A 23335-nucleotide genomic window follows, 5' to 3' on the forward strand; every position below is an offset into this window, starting at 1 on the left:
GTAACATTGCAAACGCAATCTTAAATTGCTTCAACATAATATAGTTTCCTATGGAAGGTAAAGCATCCTCTTTATTATACAATGGTAAAATTTCATTTTGAATGTTGAGGTACTTCAGAGCATCTATCCTGCTACTCTCAAAAGAATCTTCAGACAAGTAGGAGGTACAAAACACAGGTATGGGTCTAAACCATAATACCAGACAGACAAAAATAGGAGCAAGGTTGGACTAATCAATTATATCAAAATAAAAATAATGGATGTTACTGGACTCCTATTGCTCATTTTTCTGTCCCTGACTCCAAGCTTTATTGCTAGTGAATCAAACAAATACTCTGTCTTCTCTGTGGCATATTCAACTAAACACCAAAACATCAATGTACCTAAATTATTCTGGCATGATATCATGGTCTCCTATCGGATGTCCTCAATATAGGAAGATTCCTTACCTAGAAAGACAATGTCCTGTGACATTAGTCACACAAAACAACAGAACATGTGGTTCTCCAGTGCCTGTACTACAGAGGTATTTATAATCTCATCTAGCCATTACTGTATAAATATCCAGGAGATACAGGATAATTTTACACCACCCTCCTGTTTTAGATGCCAACCCTACTACAACATACAGCATTTTCAGGTTCTGTGCAGCAGCACTTAAACTTCATTAGGAAAGGACCTGTGCCATAAATGAGATGTAATGAGCAACTAGTTTACCATATTAGAATGCTTTTGTAATGATACATGGGGATGAACTTAAGAGACAATGAAAAGACCCACAGTCATGGGACTGGTAAAAGGCAGGATAGGGCAAATGTGCCAGAAGGGATATTCCCTAGTTTCTTGGGCTATAAGGTGATGGGGGAAAATGTATTTTAATGTAATTTTACAGTAAAGTACATTTAGTTCATCTAGGCAAGTTTCCTGTCTGAATCATCTCATTTCTGACAATTCTGTAATTTGATAGGTATAGTCTTCCAGATACTCACCTTTTATTCTACCTTACCCCAATCCAATGCTTCTACTCTTCTTTTAGATTCTTGTTTTTTATATACTTTCTGGTTTTATTTCTTAGATTTTTATATATTCTAACTTTATATATCTATATCCATGTGAATGCCCCCCTCTCTCTCTTGCTGTGTGTGTGTGTGTGTGTGTGTGTGTTGTGTTTATTTTACTCTGATGTATCCCTCTGTGCTTTTAATGACTGTATCCTACATTTTGTGCTAGTATATGACTGTAATAAAGATTTGATTTTATTCTGTTCTTGAGATGAAGGTACAAAACCCTTTATGGAATGTTTGTAGAAGACTGTGATATACTAGAATGGGGTATTTGATAACCCTTTTTGGAGACTATCCCCAAATATCTAGATCAGTGGTGGTGAACCTATGGCATGCATGCCAGAGGTGGCACTCAAAGCCTTCTCTGTGGGCACATGCACCATCATCCCAGCCCTGCCTCCCCCCATAACCTCCTCCTCACCAGCAGCCCCCTGAGAGAATCACCCTCTGGCCAGGCCCACACAGAGCAGCGCAGCCAAGGACATGCAGCCAGGCAGCAGGGACAAGACTCTGCCTTCGCACCCTGTCACATGCAGATGCTGCTGCAGGGCACGGGCAGAGGACATGGTGCCATGGTACTGCAGGACCGCCTGGGCAATCTGCTGTGGCAGGCTGTGGAGGCGGTGGGTGACCCTGTGGGCAGATGGGGAGCGGGCAGGGTGGGGGTGGAAGGGGGCAGGAAGCGGAGCAGGGGAAGCCATTTTGGGGCACTTGGTTTCTAAAAGATTTGCTATCACTGATTTAGATTATGTCCCTGTGACTTTGAATTATTTCTGGATTATTTTTGTATATATTCTGGCATGGCAAACTGTTCTTTTTGTTTTATACCTTTGATCAATTTTTATTTGACCAGAACTTTAGTCTTAAATGTTATATTGCTGATTTAAGCAATAAACCAGCTAAAAGCATATTTTAAAAGCTACATTCAAAGAGAGATGGAAATAATTGTACTTTTCCTGAAGAAATACTCCTGTAAAAAGAAAAAAGTGTGGAGAGATACAATGGCATTTTTTAAGTGCCTGAAATGATGCCAAAGGGAAGCAGGACAAGACTTGTTCTTCATTATTCAAAAATAAAGGTCATAAATAATGTATTTAAATTATAAGAAGGCAAATTCTGACTGAATGTTAGACTAAACCTTTATTAAACATCACACTCAATCAATCAAGAATAAAAGCATGGACAGCTACTGCAAAAAACAAAAAACAAAAAAGCCAAAAAAACTAATAAACATTGTTATATTTAATGTATTTAATGTAAAACTGAGGCACTTGCCAAAGTATTTTAAAAAGTTACAAAGTGAAACCATTAATAATTAATAATTGATTAAATAATATTTGATACTAATGATGTGTGAGTTGGAAAGAAAGTTTCCAATTCCATCTCCTTAGTACAGATTTCCCACAGAGCTGTTTCCCGAGTCTGCTACTGTTCACCTTGATAACCCGTGACTGCTGTGCCAAATCTGCTATGAATCATATTGTGAAGTATGCAGTCTTATCCGGGATGACAATGAAGACGGTTATAGAGAAGAGGTGAAGGCTCTGGTGGACTGGTGTAATAACAGTAACCTGGTTCTAAATGTTGATAAAACAAAGGAGATCATTGTAGATTTTAGAAAGAGCCAGCATAGTCACACTCCACTCAGTATCAAGGATGCAGCTGTAGAGGTGGTCAACAGTATTAAGTATCTGGGGGTGCAGATAACTAACAATCTGAACTGGTCTCTCCACATCTCATCCTTAATGAAGCATGCAAACCAGTGTCTGCATTTCCTGCATCGGATGATGAGAGCATATCTTTCTACTTCTGTCCTGGCCACTTTTTACAGAGGATGATTGAGAGCATTTTAACAAGCTGCATCACTGTCTGCTTTGGTGACAGCAGTGCTTAGATAGAAGGTCCAGACAGAGTGTGGTAAGGACAGCGGAGAAGATCATAGGAAGCTCGCTTCCTGGTATTCAGATGCTGCTTATAAGCGCTATGTGCTTAGAGCTCAAAGCATTGTTAGAGACCCCACACACCAACTTCACAGTCTGTTTCTGTTGCTCCTCTGGGAGGAGGTTTCAAAGTATTTCTAGCAGGACTATCCAATTCTGTAATAGCTTTGTTCCCTATGCCATCCCTCACAAGATTTGTTTTTCTCGCCATGCACATGTATACATAACCCAAACTAGACTGTTGTTTCTCTGTGTCATATAATATATGTGGGTATAATAATAATAATTCTATATTTATTTATTTATTTATGTCATATTTATGTAGTGTATATTGGAGAGCAGTATGCAACAAAATTTCATTTTAATGTATGCCGATTAGTGTACACTCAAAGTGACAATAAAGTTATTATTCTATTATTCCGTTCTATACGATGCATATGACTCAATCAAATCTTAATTTGTATTTAATGGTTACGCTTAACATTTCATAGGCTAAAATGGAGACATTAAATAGTTAATAGTGTTAAGACTAATACAGAGATTTTTAGTATAATGGCAGATGACTATAGGAAATCTTAAAATGACTATAGGAGAAATAAGAGGACCAGTGAAAATAGCAATTTTAAGAAGAATAAAGAGAAGATGTCTTTGCAGAACTTAGTTCATGAGGGGAAAAAAAAACCTGAGAAAAAGAAAATGCGAACGAGTTGCTTCATTCCTGGATCAATTAAAAAAGCAAAAAGAAAAGTTTTGTGTTTTTGTCTGCAGCCTTGAAGGTGGCTTAGCCAAAAACAAAAGAGATAAAAGAGGAAAGTTGCTTCATTATAAAGGAATTGCTGCTTTCTATTTCCTGACAGTCTAGATGGGTGATCAACATTTTTATTCTTCCCTTAGGAAATTTAGCAAATAAAGAGAAAACAAAGCAAAGTTCAGAATGTTGAACTATCATTAATGTTGTCAGACATAAAGAAAATAAAAGAAAAATCTATTTTTCCCTTCTTTGCTAACAGGAGAAAGAAATAATGCTTTAATAAAACAACAGCAGGACATCATAAAGTTTGATCACAGGAGTTCCGATATTTCAAGATTAGTCCCCTCCCCACCATGTAATGTCTGCAATTTTACGGCTTTAACTGAGGAAAGGAAGAAACTGTCAGTGGGGTTGCTTGCTGCAGCTTCAAATACATCACCAGGGAACATCTTGCCTAGTTTCAAAAATGAGAAAGCTTTTCCTATGTCATTTCCAACCAGGAATGCAAGTTTCTTATTTCAGCTATAGGCTATCTTTAACAACATGTGTGAGAGCGCCTAATAATTCCCACTGTTGTTAGGATGGGATTTTACTTGATGCTCCATCCATTATGTCAAAGCTATTCCACCCTCTTCTATATTAACTTGCATGGCCAATATTATCATGGTGAGATTAACCACAATAGAGAAAGCCAGTGGTTTATTAGACTTCAGGCAAGTAGTATCTCTCAGCAAAAAGGATCAGCAATGTTTCTATTTTAGCTAAAGTATGATTGATTAATGACTTAATCAGTGCTGTTAAGTTAATACTGCCTCAATTCCTAATTCTTTTAGTTTAAGTACTTCTTTTGAGTTGGGAAAGAACAAGAAAGATTGAAATCAAAAAGTATCAGATAGGAACAGGTACTGAAAGCTTCTTCTTCATCTCCTCCTCCTCCTCCTCCTCCTCCTCCTCCTCCTCCTCCTCCTCCTCGCCCTCCCTTCTTCCACTTCAGAGCAATTATATCATAATTATCAAAATAAAATTGTTCCAGAATATCTAGTTACCATACAAAGTCACTTATAATGGAGTCCACAGGCTGGAAACCTCATTCCAAAATTTATATTGTGAAAGCCACAATTTCAATCAGATCTTCTAATGCTAACATTTGTAATTAACCAGTATTTTTTTAAAAAACAAACAAACTGTGGTGCAGTTCATGAAACAGTATTTCATAGCTTATAAAATAACAATAAATACTACCATTGGCCATGACAATTTTGAACCAAATTTGCCAAATGGAAAAACTCTCCCCAACTACTATTTTGGCATCTTCAAAAAAATGACATAGAATTTGCAAGTTTCATTTTTTCCCCCTATTTTCCTTTTCACTATAGCAAATGGAATCCTTAAAAGTTGCCCATTTGTAATCCACTGTGGCCTTTTCTTCTGTATATATATTTGTCTGCCATTAATTAATTCCGTCAGTCCTCACTTTAATGCTGCCTTCTGACCATTTTCCTCTTTATTTGGCTTATGCCTGATTTATTGCTGTCATTTCATTAACTGGCCTTGTCACATAATTTACATTTGATTTTGGACTTATTTAAATTTGACAGATCTTCTAGCTAGGCCAGATTGAGATTCTTGCCTTTTTGTACTTTTCCATAACAAAAAATTGACTAGATTATTCTGTAAACCACATGCATGCCAAATGGACTTGATTTGATGTTTTAATCATATTGTTTTTTTTAATTCTTTCCTTTGTTTTAAAGCATATTGCTTAGAGAACATAGTTTAAAATCTAGTTGGACAAATCCAACTAGAATAAGAGGGACATACTAAAAAATAAAGGTAGATAGAGGTTTCCTCACAGTGTTGTTTATATGCATTCAATTTTTAGTTTAAAATTGGAATTATTATAAAATACTAGCAATTAATGTTGCTAGTTTCTGGTCAAGATCTGTTTAATTTGTACATATTTTCATCTTGTATTTTATATTTTAAATTTTATGTCATATAGTATGCCTTCTTGTGATGCTTCTGACATGAATAAACAAACAAAACAAACAAATAAACATTATAAAATGGAAATGTACACATAGAAATTATTTTATATTAAGCAAAGGAAATATAAATATATTTATATATATATTAAGCTTATATGCAGCCAAGTTCTACCTGTGAAACATAAATTATGAATATAGGTTGGGAGCAAAAAATACAACTACAGTCTTATAGATTAAGGAAGCACAAAATATCAAATATTTCTGAGGTGAATCATCCTCATTAAACTTTATTATTTATTGTTTCTTATATGTTTGTAGTTAGCCTTTTATGCATGAAAACCTCAATGCCATGTTCACTAAGAAATCTGAAATGAAACATGGACTATGCATGACCTACTCTGTTATGACTATCACTCATAACAGAGTAGTCATGCATAGTCCATGTTTCATTAAATATTAACACAGATGCAAACTGTGCATAATTCACATTATATACTCTTCAATATCTTGGGATATTGACAAACAACTTGAATTTTAGCATAATGCTATGTATATTTGAGTGGATTCAATTTTTACTTCATTTAGACTCTTCCATATGGCTGATTTGAAACACTATGCATCAGTCCTTGAGCCAACAGAAAAAGTATTCTTGCATAAAATTTGCTGCCCCCACAGCTGATCCCTATTCTGCCACAATAACAAACTTAAAAATGGCATTGTCATTTGATATTGCAGCCACATAAAGAAATTGCTACATTAACCTGAGTTCATTTTTCCCAATATTTTGTTGCAGGAATATAATCAATTCCTGCTTTTTGGAATACTTCCAGTGTTCTTTTTTTTTTTTTTAATTTGGGATAGTGGCTGATAATGTGTGGGATAATGTGAGCAGATCCAGGAAGTAAAATGATGAGTCTACCCACCTGTCATATTGAATTTGCCAAATAAATAGATGAATAGATAGCACACATGGGAATGGGCACTCCTGATACTCCTGCTTGATGCAATCCTTCTTCCATGCCTGTCATCTGCCAATCAAGCTGTTTTTAAATGCAAATTTAGCAAGTTTGAAATACTTCCAAAATAGGCAGAACAGCATTGGGAGATTTCTGGTAAATTAGAAAAGCTCATTCAAATTCAGAACAGACTAACATATTACATACAAAATATTTTTCACATCACCAGTAAATATAGGGATAGCCAATTTGGTCTAGTAGATAAAGAAATGGACTAAGAGTGGAGAATTTCAAATTCTACTCCTGCTTTAGGTATAAAAATATTTGCACTCTATTTGGAACAAATGCATCTGTTTCTTCCTTTCCTTTCCTTTCCTTTCCTTTCCTTTCCTTTCCTTTCCTTTCCTTTCCTTTCCTTTCCTTTCCTTTCCTTTCCTTTCCTTTCCTTTCCTTTCCCTTCCCTTTCCTTCCCTTCCCTTCTCTTCCCATCTCTTTCCATCCCATCCCATCCCATCCCATTCTAGTTTTGAATGTGTCATTGCTTCTCAGGATAATCATGGTAGTGGGGAAACAAGTTGAAATTAGTTATACTCACATCAAACTAGTTTCAGGTCTAATACATTGTATATAGATAATTTGGTCTCTCTGATAGACAATTTTTGAAGCAGAAGATTTTTTTTTCCTGGCATGATCCTGTATATCACTGTGGCTTCTGATACCATTACTCTGACACTCTCCTACTTTGTCTTCAACAAGCTTCAGTGTGGTTCCACTTATAACTTTGAAAATAGGTTTCAGATGAAAATACTCTGTTCTGTGCCTTTTATGCTATGGTGTGCCTTAAGGATCTATTACAGTGGTGTCAAACTGCCGGGCCATGGACCGGATGCATCACAGTGAAACCACGCCCACCCCATTGCCAGTAATGGCAAAAAAAGTCTTGATATGTCATGACACATCATGTGACATTGCAAGTTTGACAGCCTTGGTCTATTATGTTATGCTGTTTGAGATGTATCTGAGGTCTCTATGAGCAATTTACAGGAATTATGAGAACCAGTGCTGTATTTATGCAGACAACATCCACATCTACTATTTAATTCTGCTTTTATCAAATGCTTTGACCTGATTGTGCACTGGATAACATATTAAAGGTAAAAACTGAATGTGGGCCAGTAAGGGTAGTTAGAAGAGTTGATGATCAGTTTGAAATGACTCTTCCTGAACCGAAGAAGGGTACTTTTCGCTCAGGTCTACTGGGTGGAGGAAACTTTTGACCATGTACTGCCCCAGAGTACTCAGATGGTATTTATTTACCGTACAAATTTGCTTTCCTATTGTTAAATCAGTTTTTATCTGCCAATAAACGGCAGACATATTTATTCCAGCTCCAGGTTCTAAATAGTTTTCAAAGGCAGTCCCAACAGAACTGCCTTATAGGACTCTAACCTCATGATGAAGACATGTAACACTGTCACTAGGATTCAGTATTCCCCCAAAGGACTGCAATTGCTGCACCAGTCAAAGCTGGACAAAGACTGCCGACTGTTAATCAAGTAGTACCTGTTTGTCTAGGACAGTTCCTGAGTCAAAAATCTGCTCCTTCAATCAGATGCAACCCAACCAGAACCAAGACAAAATACAAAAATATTTTCCTCTGGCTAGCATTCCATTTTACTTGTTTTGTCCCATTTAGCAGCATCTGTAGGGGAATAATTTACCCTGCCAGATAGAGAATGATGTATATTATAATTCAACATATCTGGTATACACTATACAGGTAGTTCTCAGTGTATGTCCACAATTAGAACAATACATTCTGTCACTAAATGATGTGGTTATTTAATGAGATGCACTCAGTTTTACAACTGTTTTTGCCATGGTTAACTAAAGCATGCAGTCATTAAAAAAAAAATCTGGCTTCCCAGATTTTACTTGTTGCTTGTCTTGGATACTGTAACCTCATAAATACATGCTTAGTGCCAAGCACTCAAATTTTGATTACATGACCTCAAGGTTGCTGTGAGGATCATTAAATGCAACTACTGGTCATAAGTCACACTTTTCAGTGCCATCATAACTTCAAACAGTCATTAAACAGATGGTTGTAAATCTACCTGTATTATAGAACAGTGACATAAGTATTGGAAGTAATATAAAAACAGCAACTTGCACTACTACTTTTAGTGACTAGCAAAATACCCTTTACTAAAAATTCAGGGGCTGCAAGCCTATTCTGGATATATCGCTGAATTTCACATGCATATGTATGATTTCAATAAAGTTAATGGTTGTATGTAAGTTGTAAAATAAATAACAGTGGCCTGTTCACAGGAGTGTTACCTTACTGGCATATGCGTAACAGAATAGTTTACCTCTATATTGACTGGTAAAGCATTTTTACCCTGTTGTAGGTACTACAGTTTTAGGGAGCTGATATATCAAACAACACATTTCTGTAATAGTTTTTATTACACTCACATAGTAATTGAAATCCTTATCTCCTACAAACAGTGATTCCAGTTAATTTCACAGGAACTGCAATTAAATAAATTAAACAATATATAGTTTATAATTTTAATAAAATGGTTGCAACTAATAATCAGTTGAATCAGCTGAAGTGAAGTTCAACTGGTTTAATTAATCAGGCAACTTATTTTTAAACACAATTTCAAATATATGTTTATTGTTATTTGCTTTAGAATCCTTGTTTTGAACATATATTACTTTATGCAGAAGGTGGCAGGTTCCCTTTTATCTGTTTCATTGTTTGTGCTTGAATTCCTACTTGTCAGTCTTTATCATTGGTGACTTAATAAACAGGACCAAGCAGGTTTTCTTGCAACATTTTTGGAAGTAGCTTGTTGTTGGAATACATGTTAGAATGTATTTTGTATTGCAGCAAAACAGAATTATTCAGCCAGTTGATGGCAGTGTTTAGTTTACATCTTTGGTTATAATCTATAGTTCCTTTATGTTCTGTAACAGTTAAAACCATTAAGTAGCAAGGCCCATGCTGATTGTACACTGTTCACTTTATTTTGATCTTTATGGCTATGTAACCATCCTTTGCTATCAATCTGTATGGCTATATAATAATCCTCTGCTACCATTTCTATATAATAAAGCAGAATTTTCTAGCACTTGTACCATTACCTTGTTTTAGGATTTTATTTTTGTTTTTCACTTTCCAGCTTTGGCCTGGCCAAGTCAGCTAGCTAGCTTCTGTATCTAAGAGGGACTAGAATTCAGGTCCAGTGTTTAAATCATTGTACCAAGCTGATTGTATGCAGATTATATCAGATGAAGTAACCTAATACAATTAACCAATAGATACACAGTTCTAGTTCAGAAGTAAGTCTTTTGAGTTCAGTGGCACTTACTCCCATGTAAGAAATAGAGTTTTCTTTAAACAAATATTAGTTCTGCTACAAAAGAAGCAATAGGATAAAGTGATGGATAACTTTTAATAAAATACTAGGTTTCTGGTCCCAGAAATAATTCCTTCACTGAAACCTGCACAATTAATTTAGGTTGTTTTTAAAAAAATGGATTTTATTTTAAATTAATACAGTAAAAATGGTTGACCTTTATGATATTACCCAGTATCCATTATTTTCTAATCTGTTCATAAAGTTTCATTCCATATAGTTCAGTGCACTAATTACCTGAAATATGTTGTTTAAATGATTTAAACTCAGCTGCTAGGAAAGTTCAACCCTAATTGTATTATGTTGTCAACATACTAGAAAATATACTTTATATCTTTACTGAAATATGGAAAATAAAATTGAAAAGATCATTTTACTTTTTATACAATTATAAAAGTAGCCATCTCTTCACTGTACTAATGTGGTTCAAGCAAATCTGCATTAATCAATTAATGTATGTAATAATAATAAATACATAACTGTATTAATAAATGTAATTATTATTTAAACTTAAAAACAGATAAAATGCAATAGAATAACAAAATATATGCTATTATAGTAGCTGTAGTGCAGATAGCAGTGGAAGTCATCAACATTTGCAGTAAACATCAAACATAAGTAGGGCAGATACAGAAAATTGTTGCATAGAATTGGGCAACCTGGAAAGTATATTAAGGTCCTAGTCCGATGGAAGCAGTGACAGATAGCTATTTCTATAAGTTCTGCCCTATTGCAGAAACATTCTTAGATCCATACAAGCAGGGTCCTCTCACAAGCAGAATCATATACCACATCTCCTCTCTGTGTGTAAAACATTCAATACAACAACATTCTGTTGCTGTTCATGAGTAAACAGAATACATCAGTTTAATAAAGGTATTCATTGAGGGGAAATCGTCATAAACAATATAGCTAGACTGTATTTAAGATTTCAAACATTAGATATAAGCTAATTCACTAGGCATCTTCAATTTTTATTCCCGTTGAGGTTTATTTACTTTGTTATTTATTTGTAAACATGGAAAACAGCCTTCTTCACATTCTCAAAGGCATTTGTCTACTTTATATATGTATTGAATAGATATGTATTGAATCTAGGTTTTTTTTTCATGTAAAATATATGCTTTGTCTCTCTACTTTGAAGCCTGACTATTATCATTGCTTTATCTACATTTTGAGCTACTTGTATGGCTGGAGCATAGTGAACCTGAAAAGTAGGCTTTGAATTGTTTAATTGTTTAATACTGTTTTAATGAAACTATAAGTGCAGATAACACTTTATAACAATATAGGAAAGGAACCTAAAATATTTCCGAGAGAACAGACTTTCAGATATATTGCTGTTGTTCATTCATTTCTGATTCTTCATGATGTGATGGAGATAAACTCACTAGGATTTTATGTTAATAATTTGAATTATTATAGTCTTATACTTGTCTTATGTTGGTAATTAATGTTTTGTCTAAGTTTTCATAGGTGCTTCATGCCTTCAGTCACAATCCCTGTGAGTTGATGATCCTACAAAGTTAAAATCTAATACTTTTGTCACCTGCATTTTGCATTTTGTTAGCATTGTCTTTTAACATGCTCTGGGGGGGGGTTCCCCAACACTGAGACAGGAGACAATCTTCTGCATTTTTTTTACCTTCATTAACATATTCCTTAAATATGTTTCCAGTTATCAAAGTGGAATCATCATCATATGATAATTGTTATTGTACCTATACTTTATTTTTCCTAGTTCAGTATTTCTTATATGCAGATGTCTTGTGTTAAATAAATAAAATGACAGCGTATTCAGTTTCAAAGTCCTTTAAGATATTTTGCCTTTCAATATCAGGTAACAAAATTGTAATCATGTGTCACATATTACATTAAAATTATTTTACTTATGTTCTAATCATAGAAATTAACTTTCCTTTGCAGGCAGGACTCTAGAGGGAACAGAACTGCACTACCTGTAAACCTAAAAATATAATCCTTTACTTTTTGAATAGCTTGAATAGATGCATTAACAAGAACAAAAGATATTTAGCCCCTTCAGAAAAGTCAAGGGAGATAATTGTGTTCAGATGAATAACTGAAGCATCTGCAAATAATGTGGTCATAAGCAACATATTAGAGCATTTCACATTTCATGTTTCTAATAATGGTAATAATCTCTAGAATGTCATGATGATGCCATTAATGTAGTTTTTAAATCACAATTTTATGAGTACTAATACAGGAATAAACTTAAAATGAATATTCTATACTAGTGTTTTTTAAACTTGGCAATTTAAAATATTTAAAACAACATACTGGTTCCCAGAATTTCCCAGCCAACATGCTTGCTGGGGAATTATAGGAATTGAAGTCCACATATCTTACAGTTATCAAGTTTGAAAAACATTGATCTAAAATAAGGAAAGAGATAGACTAGACAAAGGCCAATGAACAGAGATTCAGCTTAGACAAAACAAAGGCAGCAGCAATTAGCATTAAGCTTCTCGGCCTGGGAGAATGGAGTTTTTAGTGATTACAGTTGGCAGCTACTGTTGATGAAGTTGAACAGTTTGGAGATAATGGTTCTGTGGGGGGATGTTGGTGTGTGCGGTGAACTGAGTATTCTGTGAAAATATGTGTAGTTGGAGTGATTAGTTATGGGACAAGGGCCACCTTCTGGGTATAGTAGGCAGCATATTCTGGCTGTAATTCAGATGTTTGCATCAAAGGAACTATTACAAGGGAAGGGAGACTGACAGCTTTATTTCCTGGTGGCTCCTGATGGTCAGAATGTTGTTGCCTTGGCTTAAAGAGATGCTTGGTAAGTGACAGCTCTATTAACAATAAATCCAGCCTCATCTATGTTCTGGACATTTATAAAGGAGTGGATCAGATATATAGTATATATTATAAAGATCTGGCTAAGATAAAATGGGCTAAAAGCTTTTTTATTTATTAAATTTCTACTACCCATCTCACCTAATTGACTTTGGATAGTTTACAATATAATAATAAAACCTTATAAATACATGAAAAAAGCAGAAATTAAAACAGGTTAAAATTTCCAAATAAAGATAAAAATCAAAGTACAAAATTCAAAAGACAAAGCAGTGGTAATGTCCTCAGGCCACCAGCCATCTCCCAGACTGCATCACACTTTAGAGCTTCATGCTAATTGGCAATCCAGATCTTAACATTATCCCAGAAAAGCAAAAGAGTGGGAGTTCACCTCACCACTAGGGATAAGATGTTCCATAGACCAGGGCAGCAGCTGAGAAGGCCCTCTTCCTAGATCATGACAATCAAAACTCCTTGACTGATAAGATATACAGCATTTGATACTTATCTGTTTAATCAGGTAGGAAGATTGATGTAATTGAGACAAGATTGTTCCTCGGGTATCCTAGTCTCATGCCATGAAGGGCTTTAAAGGTAATGACCAACACTTTGAATTGGACCCAGAAGCAAACTGGCACTCAGTGCAGCTTGCATAGCAGAGGTGTTACATGTACCATCCCAGGTACCCCAAAACTGCTCATACTGTTGCATTCTGCATCAATTGCTGCTTCCAAATACTCTTCAAGGATAGCTCTAAATGTAGCACATTGCAGTAATCCATTTCAGAGATGACCAAGGAATGACTGTCTGAGAGGAGAGTTTTTCAATCCAAATGGTGTAACTGCCCAAATGCTGTGCAAATCATAGCCACATAGCTATACCTCCAGCAGGAGTCATGAGTCTAGGATGACCCCCAGATTACACACCAGGTTTCTCTGGAGCAGTGCTACCCCATACAAGATCAAAGATGATAAACCTCCAAATACAGAGGAACCACCTATTCACTGCACCAGCATTTCTTTTAAAGCTGATAGGAACAACCCTTCACTAAATTATGAATTAATTGTCACTAGAACCTATCCATATGTCATTCCCAGGCAGCCTTGACTAGCTAGGAATAGTGTGGATCTAATTCACAGGTAGTCATGCTTACAGTTCCATGGACTCTTTCCAACTGGATGTGCTAAAGCAAAGAACTGTATGTTCCTTAATTCTTGGTATTTTAATTTTTGTATGTTGGGTTTAGTGTATTGTCTAAGACTGATGTGATTGGTTCTTTTTTCATCTATGGGGTACGGTGACATTAAGTGAAACCATGATTTTATCTTTTTTTAGTTGATAGAATTTTAATTCTCTTGAGGAATTTTGATGCAACATTTAGTCATTCCATACGGTCACTGTGATTCTTTTTGAGTTTCCTTGCTAAACTATATATACTGTAGTATAGTTCAGCATCTAAATAACACAAAATTTTTGTGAATATGTTTCTCCATTTCATCTTGAATAATATATTATATTATTAAGTAATTCAAATTCACATGTTTTAACTAATTTTCTCTTATGCTTTATAGATTCATTTGATTCTTGTATTCTATGTCTAAATTAAACTACTCCATTCCATTACTTCACGGAGTGAAATATTTACCCCAAATGACCTGTTTGTTTTGTGCTTCCAAGTCAGTGTTGAGTCCAGATGACTACCTGGGCAAGATTCCTTGACAAAATGTTGGAAGTGATTTGTCATTGGCTCTTTACTAGGATTATGACAGAGTGACTGGGCCAAAATCACCCAGCTAGCTTTGTGCCTAAGGACAATTAGAACTCATGCTCTCTAGTTGGTAGCCTGGTGCCTTAACCATTACACCAAACTGGATTAATGTCTCTAGCTTTGCTAAAAGACACTTCTTTCTCCAAATAAGCTGGAAAAAATGCATTGTTCTGGAAGATTTCAAGCAGTGCAATTATATAGCCCTTCATATAGTGTGTTCTTTCTTGTCAAGCTTGAGAGCAGTTTCATACAATGTAAAAGTGTTCATTTATAACTTGTTCTATATATATATGTGTCATTTTCAGGGTGGGAGTGGCCATCTCAGTGTTACTTTGGTGGGGGCTGGGCAGGGTTGGGGGACTTCCAGGGGGTCTCTGGCAGGTAGGGTAGCCAGGAGAACCAGTTGTTAAATTATTTGAAACCCAGCACTGGTCACTTCCAAAGGCCACATGCTCACTCATTCGCTGCCCACTGTCGCTTTCAAAGGCCACTCACTCACTCTCCCGCCAAAACCTGCTCTTTTTATAGGTTTCCTTCTCCCTGCCCAGCTCTCACAGCTGTTCCCAGACTCTGCACGTGTGGAGAGGGGGAAGGGAGCAACTCGGCCCCACATCCCTCTATCTGGGGTGACAGCACGTGTGCCCATAGGGAGGACTCTGCTACCTCTGGCATGCGTGCCATAGGTTTGCCACCACTGGTCTAAGATATGTGTTTGGCTATATTAAAATCCAAAGTTCAGTATTAATATATTTTTGTTACTTCCAGTTTCTTGGGTGTTTATTTTTTATTACTCAGTTAGGGATATTTGCATTTTTTATTCTTTTCCCATTCTATTAAGGATAAAATTTTTAGCATAAGTCAGGATGGGCCTAAGAGTTTGAATGTGAGCTTTTTTTTTCCAGACTGTGTTCTAAATAATTTTATTACAGCAAAATGTGACCTTTCAATGTTAAACAGTCTTAGACTAATTACATATTTCTGGTTAATTTGCATCCCAGTTATACAGAATCCTATCTAGCCAAAGAAGGTTTTAAGAATCCTATTAAAATGTATTATTAAATATTTTTTGTTGTCCACAACTATGTAAGTGCAGATTTTAGATCATTAAAATAGAAATAAGGATGAAGTTCTGCTTGTTATTAAAATAAATGATATGACTGATCAAGATTGATTATGATGAAGATTGTAAGTAAAATATTTTGATAAAATACATGAATAATCAAGAGAGCAATAGCATTACTAGCAATAGCATTAGAGTTCATTAGCAATAGCATTGGGGTTAAATATAAATTACACATGTTAATCAGTTATTTTATTTTATTTAATTATATAACAAACATTTTAGTAACTTTTGTTAACCGAAGAGAGTTTTTGTTTTTTTCATTTTATGAAAAGGCCACTAGCAACTCTGCAGTCTACTTCCTTCTCAATTAGTTATGCTATGAGTAAAATTTATTTCAGAATATCAGTAAGTTAAAAAGTGTGATACAAGGAAGAATAAAGTCAGCAATTATCATAATATGTAAAATCATATTAGATGGTAATTAAATTTATGATTAGGTTTCAAATAGTCTAATTCAGTCATTCTCTCTGTTTGTGAATATTTCTCCATATCTGTGTATTATTGCATAAGTTTCTACTAGAAGCTCAGAATGACTTGGCAACTTTCTATCCAATTTTTGGCAATCTGACTAGATGAGTTCTGTCTAAAAATATTGACATATAGCAGTGCAATAACTACTGTTTGTGATTAAACAGGACTAGAATAGGCTAAGTACTATAAGTTATATTTTGTTAGGATACAGTACTATTCTTGGATAATGTGTGTTTTTTTATTTTTATCCATTTATAGTATATAACATACTAATTGTAGTAAAATTAATGTATAGATGGCTATGCATTTTGGTTGGACATGAAATGATGGATTTAAGCCCCTTCTAGATCTCTGGCAATGCAGTTCTGCACTACAGTCATTACTTATTTTTTACTCCATTCAGAATGTTGAGTTACAAATCAAGCTTCGTCTATTTTCATTTCTTTCTTGTAAGAAATAAATTACATATTTAAAAAGCAAATACAGCCATATAATCAGTGATACATTAAGCTATAGCATGAATTACAGATAAACCCTGGTACAAAAAATTTTAATAGATTCTATGGTTGTTGTTGTTTCTGTGGCTTTTAATGAAAAACAAAACAAAATTTGCAGTATATTTGTGCCTGTAGATATGCAAAAAAAAAAATGCAGTATATCTGTGCATGTAAATATGTTGAGGCATTAAAAAGGAGCAGATGTAACGCTAAAGCAATATAGGTTTTAGGCTGCAATTTAAGTGAAAGACCAATAGCAAATGGTATAAAGAAATGAAGATCTGATAGGCATATAGCTTTTTGCAGATGGTTGGCATTGATACTAGAATCATAGCAGCCATAAAAAAGGGTAAATTGAGTACAAATACATTATGTGTGTTTAAATTATTATTTTTTTATAAATAGAATGTCACTGTATTCATTCTTTAAATAAATATTATCAACCAGAGGGCTATAAGTGGTGACATTATGTACACTTCTGAAGAAAAAAGTGCTCTGTTTCAGATTTTCAGATTTTTGCTGCCATATTTGAAGGGAGTCTCGGTGAACAAATAACATAATGTTTAGTTTCATTTAATTATTTATTCATTTAATAAATTCATTTAATTGATGAACAAAATCAATGTGCACAAATAAGTCTTTCAAACAATTCAATTAAAGATATATCTAAGACCAGTTGTATGAGTATTTTATTAAACTAACAGAGCTGGTTTGGGCTAAATCTATTCTTTACAAATTTTGATTTTCACCTCACAAACTCTAAATACCCATCATGCCTTCTACAAATAAATTTCTGAAGAGGGCTGTAAAAATGTTATTCAAAACAGTTTCTAATATTCTTGGACTCACCAATCCATACTGAGGGACACACTTCATCAACCATTATGAATGGTAAAGTCATATTTAGGGTTAGGGCACAGGTCGGCAACCTGCGGCTCCGGAGCCGCATGCGGCTCTTTGAGCCTTCCCCTGCGGCTCCCAGCCTCCTCTGCCTTTGCAGAGAGAGACAGAGACAGAGAGAGGAATTGTGCTTCCCTGCTTCCCTCTCTCTCTCTCTCTCTCTCTCTCTCTCTCTCTGTGTGTGTGTGTGGTTGTGTGTGTGTGTGTGTGTGTGTGTGTGTGTATAAAAAAAAGAGAGTGCACTCACAGTATTCTCCGAGGAGCTGAAAAGCTTTCTGGGCGGAGCTCCTCCCTTTGCTGCGTCTCTGCAGGAAGCAGGAAGGGCAGGAGAGAGCTAGCTAGCCCAGCTAGGCTGACTCAGGAATTCTGGGAGTTGAAGTCCATGAGTCATAAAAGAGACGAGGTTGCCTACCCCTGATCTTGTTGGACAACAGCCTGAAGCTTGTCAGGTGAGCAGCAGATAGGAGAGGGGGGGGAGAAAGAGAGAGAGAGAAAGAGAGAGGGGGGAGAGAGAGAGAGGAAAGAGAGAGAGAGAAAGAAAGAGAGCGGGGGAAGAGGAGTGGCAGACCAAGGGCAGATAGAGAGGGAGAGAGAGAGAGAGAGACAGACCCTTTTGACATCTAAAATGAAGATAACACTGCATATATCCTTTTTTTACCTCTGTGTGTGTGTGTGTGTGTGTGTGTGTATGTATGTATGTATATATATATATATATATATATATATATATATATATATATACATACATATACATATACATATATATATATATATATACACATACATATACACACACAAACACACACACACCTATAATAAAGGTAAAAAAGGATATATGCAGTGTTATCTTCATTTTAGATATCAAAATGGTTTTGCGGCTCCCAGTGTTTTGTTTTTGGTGGGAAACGGGTCCAAGTGGCTCTTTAAGTGTTTTGGGTTGCCTACCCCTGGGTTAGGGTTTCGGTTAGGGTTTATTTACATACTTTAAGACCTTGATGATTTGCACTATTGAAGGAACATGAATTCTGCTTTTTATCAGGCTAGTGAAGCTGAAGTAATGTGGATTATATAGTTTGGCAATGATGTCAAACAGACAAGTGTGGGAAAGAATGTATGTAAAACAAAATTCAGTGTTTTGGAAAAGCAAAGACAAGGTCCAGATATAATCTCAATAGAAATGCTACGGAGGAACTTGAAATGAGAATATCAAGCTAGAAAATCATCAGATGTTATTGAGTTGAAGCAATTTGCCATGGGCAAAATTCCAATATTATGATTAAAGAGACTGATAATCAATTACAGGCAATGTGCAATGTTTGCAGTTAAAGGTGGTACAGTCAATTACTGATTCTAAAAAGGCAAATACTTTTCAACACTGGCATAGTACATGTTGGATTACTTAGTTTATGAAATAAACACTAATCTTTGTTGTTGATTGTTCATTGAATCACAGCTTTTCTACACACACACACACACACACACACACACATATATATATATACTTATACACATAAACATACAAATACACACACACACACACACACACACACACACACACACATATATATATATATAGGTCTTTGGTTATTCGGGTTTTCTCCCATGTAAAATTGGAAGTGTCTTGGCGACGTTGCGACAAAGTCCCATTCGTCATATTCAGGCTGGTGTTTTCAGCTTCGTGCTTCGAGGAGCAATGTGTGGTCTTAGCTGTTTCTTCCTTTTAACTGCCAGTGGAGGTATGAACTGATTAGGAGGGAGCTTGGCTGTGCTCTGATTGGGTGGAGGTGTGTTCTGATTGGTTAAGGGTTTGGCTGTGCTCTGATTAGATGGGAGGTTGGCTGTGCTCTGATTGGATGGGGGGTTGGTTGTGCTCTGATTGGCTGGGGAGTGTTCTGTTTGGGTGGGGGCTTTGTTGTGCTCAGGTTAGTCTGAGTTGCAGGGGGGTTTAAGATTTTGGGCTGCCTTGCTATTTTTTGGCTTCGCGTTCGTGGTAGTGCCTCATCTTCATGGAGGGTGTCAGTTTGCTTCATGTATGGATTGGAGGGGTTTAAAGTGGCTAATGATGAAGCTGTGGTCTGGCTTCTGGTTTGTGGTCGTGCCTCATCATCGGTGTGGCTTGGGTTTGCTTTTTGCATGGATGTGTGGTGGTGACATCCTGTGTGGTTTTTGTGAGTGTGGGTCTGGTATCATTTTTTGTGTTAGGGAGTCATTTGTCAAAAAGGGCGGGTTTCCAAATGCCTGGTAGGCAGGAGTATCATTTCGCTTGTTCATGCTGTGTGGGCGTTTTTCTATCTCGATGGCTTCTCTGATTATTCTGTTATTAAAATGTTCAGTTTTGGCAATAGTTCTGGTCTTTATTTAAAGTCAATTTCATGTCCTGTGGCTTTAAGGTGTTGGACCAGGGAAGATGTTGGTTCCTCTTTTTTGACTGAGTTCTTATGTTCTTCAATGCGTGCACTTATTCTTCTGTTGGTTTGTCCGATGTATATGTCGGGACAAGCGGTGCATGGGATTTCATATACTCCTTGATTTTCTAACTCAATTTTATCTTTGAGGTTTCTTAGGATGGTGGATATTTTTCTGTTTGTGCAGAATGCTGTTTTGATGTTGTGTTTGTGGAGGATCTTACTGATTCTTTCTGTGGTGCCTTTTATGTATGGGAGGAGGGCTTTGCCATTTTCTTGTTCTCTGTCTTGGATTTTAGTGGGGGTTTCTTTTTGGATTAGTTTGGTAATCTTATTTCTTTGAAATCCATTGGATGTTAGTACATTGGTGAGAGTGTGTAGTTCGGTTTTTAGGTGTTGTTCGTCAGCTAAGCGTTTTGTTCTGGAGATGAGTGTCTTGGCTACCGAGTTGATCTGTGCTGGGTGGTGGTGTGAGAGAGCGTGCAGATAGCGGTTTGTGTGTAGCCAAGACACTCATCTCCAGAACAAAATGCTTAGCTGATGAACAACACCTAAAAACCGAACTACACATTCTCACCAATGTACTAACATCCAATGGATTGCTTCTAGGAGCAATGTGTGATCATAGCTGTTTCTTCCTTTTAACTGCCAGTGGGGGTATGAACTGATTGGGTGGGAGCTTGGCTGTGTTCTGATTGGGTGGAGGTGTGTTCTGATTGGTTAGGGGCTTGGCTGTGCTCTGATTGGATGGGGGGATTGGCTGTGCTCTGATTGGATGGGGGAGTGTTCTGTTTGGGTGGGGGCTTTGTTGTGCTCAGGTTAGTCTGAGTTGCAGGAGAATTTGAGATGGTGAGCTGCATTGCTCACCAGAACTATCACCAAAACTGAACACTTTAATAACAGAATAATCAGAGAAGCCATCGAGATAGAAAAATGCCCACACAGCATAAATAAATGAGATGATACCTCCTGCCTACCAGCCATTTGGAAACCCGCCCTTATTGACAAATGAGTTCCTAACACAAAGAATGACACCAGACCCACACTCATGAAAACCACACAGGATGTCACCACCACACATCCACGCAAAAAGCAAACCCAAACTCACATCGATGATGAGGCATGACCACAAACCAGAAGCCAGACCACAGTTGCATCATTAGCCACTTTAAACCCCTCCAATCCATACATGAAGCAAACTGACACCCACCATGAAGATGAGGCACGACCACGAACGCGAAGCCAAACAACAGCAAGGCAGCCCACCATCTTAAATCCCCCTGCAACTCAGACTAACCTGAGCACAACAAAGCCCCCACCCAAACAGAACACTCCCCCAGCCAATCAGAGCACAACCAAACCCCCAGCCAATCAGAGCACAGCACATATACACACACACATACAAAACCCACTTAGAGTTCTGATAATTTTTTTTAAGTTTTTATTTATAATACAGTTAAAACAAAGATGGAAATAACGCAACATTCCAGTATAAATATTTCTAACAATTTGTTCCTCTATTTATATATAATTCTTAATGTCTATATATACATACATACAGTATATATTTTTCTATCAATACAAATTTACTTTTGGTAAACTTTTGGAACAAGATAAAAAAAATGGCTGGAAGAAATATTAATGTTAGAGTAAGAGTTAAAACCAGAACTCTTCTTATTAGGCAAAAGCACACAGAAATACGATAAAGGGATATTTTATCTGATTTTACATATCTTCACGGCTGCTAGACTGGCGTACACACAAAACTGGAGGAATAAAGAAATTCCAACAGAAGAAGAGATTCTGTACAGAATTCTATCATGTGCAGATATGAATAGACTCACAATGGAAATGAAGGACAAGACAGAGTCAGATTATTTTGAAATCTGGGACAAATTTTATTATTGGTGTGAATCAAGGAGGACTGTTCGGGTTATAAGCTAGTATTAAGATAGAAACATATATAATTGTATGTTAGTATATAGAGACACAAATTAGATATTGTATTGATAGAAAAATATATATGTACGAGTTCTGATAATTTTTATTAGCATAGCTGCTGCTACATTATTGATGTTACTTTAAGAAGACACAAATAAATATATTAAATTAAGCAACATAAAAACCTTAAGTGGTGTTAGTGACACTATAGTAATATGATATTTTGAAAGAGGACATTGTATGGTTGGAGTGAGCTACTCAGAGGTTGTTTAAGATGGATAACCATACAAATCTTTTAAATAAATGAATAAACAGATGATGTTAGTCCGCTTGCTATAATGTTTTCCCACACATGGATATTTTACTATAGTGCCCTTTGCTAACTTACCTTCCTTCATTCCTTCCTCTGTACATTTATTCTTTCCTCTGACTTTATTGAAATATTAGTTTAGGGAAAGAACTGCTACCTTGGTGACCATATTATAGAATAACTAACCAGATTAACCATGCAACAAGTACAGTTCTACTGTGTTTATTTGTATTGATGAGAGTTGGACACCCCCTCCCCAGCCCAACAAAGAAATAATCTAGGAACACCCCAACTGGGTCAACAGCAGCCTGAGGCTAAAACAGCAAACACTTGACACACACAATGAGGAACCAGCTAGCAGCAATCAGGATTAACACACAACAATAAAAGTAATTAACACCTTTTAGGCAAGAAAAAGGAACTAACAATAGTCACAAACCAGCAAATCAAGAAAGACAAATTTTAACTCACCAATTAGAAATGGTATGTTTGTTACCAATCAGAAATGACAAGTTTGGAAACCACAAAAAGGTATAAAACCTCTGTTTAAAAGATCATTCTGTCTAGCTAGCCGGGGACTCGAGCTGAATTGTCACTCAATGCTGATCCTCGAAATTAAACCTCTTTCTGGTAGCTGGCTTCACGATCTATTTCTTCTGCGCCGCACCGTCAAGGGGAATCCCGGCTGGAAGGACCGAATGGGGAAGTTCCTCCCAACAATCTGGCGACCTACGAAGGGACTTCCAGCTCACCCAGCCACCGGAGCGGGCCCGGAAGAGTCATCACCCAGCCGGCAGTGGACACTTTGATCCATGGGGAAGCCTCCTCGGACCCTGCCCGGTCGGCATCGGGTAGTAAAGGGAGTTTTTGAGTCTTACGCTCGAACAGCTACCAGGAAAGAGGGTAAGTGCCACCAAATTTAAATCTATTAGGTTAAAGGGTCTGGGGGAACGAAAGGAAGAATGCA

This window comes from Crotalus tigris, unplaced genomic scaffold, assembly GCF_016545835.1.
Source record: "Crotalus tigris isolate CLP2741 ecotype Arizona unplaced genomic scaffold, ASM1654583v1 scf7180000019301.709862, whole genome shotgun sequence".
Classification (NCBI taxonomy): Eukaryota; Metazoa; Chordata; class Lepidosauria; order Squamata; family Viperidae; genus Crotalus; species Crotalus tigris.